The sequence below is a fragment of the Physeter macrocephalus genome, chromosome 16 (genome assembly GCF_002837175.3).
Source record: "Physeter macrocephalus isolate SW-GA chromosome 16, ASM283717v5, whole genome shotgun sequence".
In the NCBI taxonomy this organism is placed as follows: domain Eukaryota; kingdom Metazoa; phylum Chordata; class Mammalia; order Artiodactyla; family Physeteridae; genus Physeter; species Physeter macrocephalus.
In genome coordinates this window covers 100,549,900-100,554,019 of record NC_041229.1, presented here as the reverse complement: position 1 = coordinate 100,554,019, position 4,120 = coordinate 100,549,900, and positions in this window count along the sequence as shown.

The window sequence follows — 4,120 nt, the reverse complement described above, 5'->3', positions numbered from 1 at the left end:
TCCAGACGCGCAGGCTCAGTAGTTGTGGCTCACAGGCCCAGCTGCTCCGCGGCACGTGGGATCTTCCCAGACCAGGGCTCGAACCCGTGTCCCCTGCATTGGCAGGCAGATTCTCAACCACTGCGCCACCAGGGAAGCCCCTATATATATATATTTTTATTTTTGCTTTTAATGAGCCCAGAGGAGCATGTCCTAGGAATCATTAACTTACTGACCTCACTGGGCAGGAAGTGGGTCTCATGCCATAATTGTTTTATTGTTTGGGGGAGTGTCTCATGCTTCTGTTGCATGGTTTTGTTGCTAAGCAAGCCTGCTTGGTTTTGTGGTTAAGCAAACCTGCTTTCCTGAGTGATCATTAACTTACAGGAGTCTCCCATACTTTTTTCTTTATTTACAATCCCCTAGTAGGATTAACTATTTAATTACCTACTTTGTCCCTTTACTCTGTCCCTATCAGGTGCAGGGAGGACAGGTATGGATGACCAAAGCCCACTGAGTTCACACATCTCAGGGAGAGTCAACATGGATGGATGCTTCTCCCCTCCGCAGCAAGGTCCGTGTATACACCCTCCTGGAGAAGGAAATGAAAGGGAGCAGGGGCTGATCCTGACCTGATTGGATTTGAGTCCTGAACGGACAGTTTTGTCAGCTACAAATTGGCACTTGCCATCTACCTCTACAGGATTAAATTATGAGTCGCTGCAGCCGCTGACTTTCAACACCCCCTGAAAGAGTTCGGGGTGGAGATCAGGAATGAGGCACTCTGTGCTCTGGGAAAGACTAGCAGAACAGGTCTTCAGATAGTTAGATATTTTCAGGAGAAGATGTTATGAGCCCACTTCTTGCATCTGCTTGTATATAGAAAAGCACTAAAATCCTTCATGGTGACGTCTGCTCCTTGTGACAGGCAGTAACCTTCACAAGACTCACAGCAACCTTCACAAGACTAGCAGCAACCTTCTGCAAAAAATATGCATGTACTCCCCCTTCACCAAAATCACATATATACTGACTTCCCCCCGCCACCTCTTCGGAGCAGTTTCTCAGAGCTATCCGAAATGCTGCCTCCTGGGCTCTAGTCCTCATTTAGCCCCAAATAAAACTTAACTCACAACTCTTAACACTGTGCATTTTTTTTCAGTCGACAGTTTAAATTCAAAGAGGACTAAGTTGGACTGGAAGCAAAGAGATGGATGCCAGTTACAGAGAGACCAAGGTACATTTCTGAGCTCCTGAGTATGTGCCTGTGAAGTCCACACCTGCTGTGCACACAGCTGAACAGGTGGTGCCCTGCACGCAGGAACCACGTCCAAGGGGCTCCATTTGCATCAGGAACCTCATAGATTGGTATACTATTAGGGCAATAGAGGAAGGGTCTGTTTTCCCATGTCTCACAAAAAGTCCTTAAGGGCCAACAGCATCCCTGCCAGGTGTGTAAGGCATTCGGCTCACAGGAGGCACTCCACAAATGCTTATTTCCTTCTTCTTGATGGTAACCCACATGTGAAGGACATTTGAATTCTCTGGGCCTCCCAGCATTCTCCTAGGTTGGAGAACCCCAACTGCTTTACAAGGCAGAACCCACACGTCCTATTATGGAAGCTGAAAACTCTGGGAATTCCCAGCTTCCTTTGCAGGCTGGAAGCAGGCGTGTGACCTGGGAGCCACCCAGCAGAAGCACCCACCCCAGGTTTTGAATTGGAAATGAGAGCAGAGCAAAAGGCACCGTGTAGAATCCCTTTTGAGGACAGGTGGGGACGGCGGCAGCAGGAGGAGAGGAGCAGCATCCAGTGCCCTGCAGCAAGATTGTCCTACCACAGGGACTCGAAGGGACCATAGGGACCACACTTCACTGGGCCAAGAGCCGCCCAAAGTCTTTTCTGGCCTGTCTCTTTAACTGGGGACCTCTGAGACACACACACACACACACACACACACACACACACACACACACACACACACACACTGGGGACCTCTGTGAGACACACACACACACACACACACATACACACACACACACACACACACACACACACACACACACACCCATCTTCTTCAGCAAATGAAAATAAAGCCCCAAGCTTTTCACCTGCTGCAAACTTGAGACCCCCAGGGCAGTGATGTGATGGGAAAGGCCTTGTGTTCCTAGCAGAGACCCAAGCGTGCTCTCACTAAGCTGTGAGCCTTTGGGAGCTGGCTGCATCTCTCTGGCTCAGGCTGACCTGGTTTTTACAAAGGTCCTTCCAGGGGTGACTTTTTATGACTCAAAGAACTTTCTTGGCAAACCCTGTCTGTAGCAGCATCTTGAGAAGCAAGGAGTGTCAGGGCGCCTGGAAGACCCCAGCAGGCCCTCCTCTGACTTTGCATAGAGGCCCCAGGTGGGGATTTCCTGGGTCTGATCCCTCTTCTAAAATATTTGCCGGGGCTTCCCTGGTGGCGCAGTGGTTGAGAGTCCGCCTGCCAATGCAGGGGACACGGGTTCGAGCCCTGGTCTGGGAAGATCCCACATGCCGCGGAGCAACTGGGCCTGTGAGCCACAACTACTGCGCCTGCGCGTCTGGAGCCTGTGATCCGCAACGGGAGAGGCCGCGACAGTGAGAGGCCCGCGCACCGCGATGAAGAGTGGCCCCCGCTCGCCGCAACTAGAGAAAGCCCTCGCACAGAAACGAAGACCCAACACAGCCAAAAATAAATAAATAAATAAATAAAAATAATAAAATAAAATAAAATATTTGCCTTTCAGGGAACATTTCCGTGGGAATGGGTGGCCCTCCAGATGGTCAGAGAGGAAATTGGGGATGGGATTCTGACTTTCAGGCCCTCCATCTGTCTGTGGATAACAGACCCACTGTCCTGCAGCCTCCCCATTCAGGGCCTCCCTCCACCCCCCAGGCCTCCCGTTCCCATGAACAGATGCCTTTTTCCAGCAGGCCAGCTGTCAAGCCCACGAGCGGGTGGATCTTCAGGTCGCCACGTGACTCAGGCCAGATGGTGCCCGTCAACATCAGCTGCCACAGCGCCACGACGGGCCTCAGCCTCACACACGTCCGCGTGCGTCACAAGTGGGCACCCAGCATCTGTCCCCATCCTGCCATTCCATCAGCCCCCTGCGCTCCACCCCCCACCCCGATGCCGTCAGCGCAGCACCCACCTGCGTCCCCAGACTTCCCCCAGAGGGAGGCCCTTCTGCGTTCCTGCTGAAACGATGAAGGCCCACGGAATGTTCCCAGCACCCGGCAGGCTGTGAGGGCTTAATAAAGGGTAATCATCATCATTGTACACCTCAGAGCTGTTTCTAAAATATCGGGGGCGGGGGGGCGGGCAGGAAGCTTTTGGGAACAGATTCAATAGGCACCCGCTGAAAGGAGAGACTCGCCTGGTTACAGATGAGCGGAACAGCTTCCAGGAGGGCCTGGGAGAATTGGCGTCAGAGACACGGCCCCCACGGGACTTCCCTGGTGGTCCGGCGGTTAGGACTCTGCGCTCCCAACGCAGGGGGCCCCGGTTCGATCCCTGGTCAGGGAACTAGATCCCACATGCCGCAACTAAAGAGGCGGCACAGCCAAATAAATAAATATTAAAAAAAGAAATAAAAGAGAGAGAGAGAGACAGGGCTCCCTCAAGGGGCCTCCAGGTTAGGCTGTAAGGCTGTACAGGTGGATCACCCACCCGAACTCTCTCAGACAAGTGGAGGCCTGCTCCCAGAGAAGGGTCCTCAGGGGCCTGTCCAGGGCCAAGCAGGAGGGGACAAAGGCCAAACCCTGTGACAACTTCAAGTCCCCGCTCCTATCTGGAACTCGGGTTTCCTCTGCTCCAGCCTCACTGCAGCAGCTCTTCTAGCCCACAGGGCGGGCACAACTCCTGGCTGTGGCTCAGACGATCAGCTGGAGGCAGGAGGCAGCCGCAGGGTGTGGGAGCCGGGATTTGGACCCAAGCAGTCTGACCCTGGAGCTCAGGCCTGGACAGCTACCCCCCGCAGACAGCCTGGGCCCAGGCGAGGAAAGGGGGCCACGCTGCTCCTGGTCGGGGCCAGACTGGAAGCTCAAGTCTCAGAGGCGTGAGTGGACGGGCCCCTGAAAATAAAGCCACATCTCCAGCTCTCCACCTGACAGCACAAAGG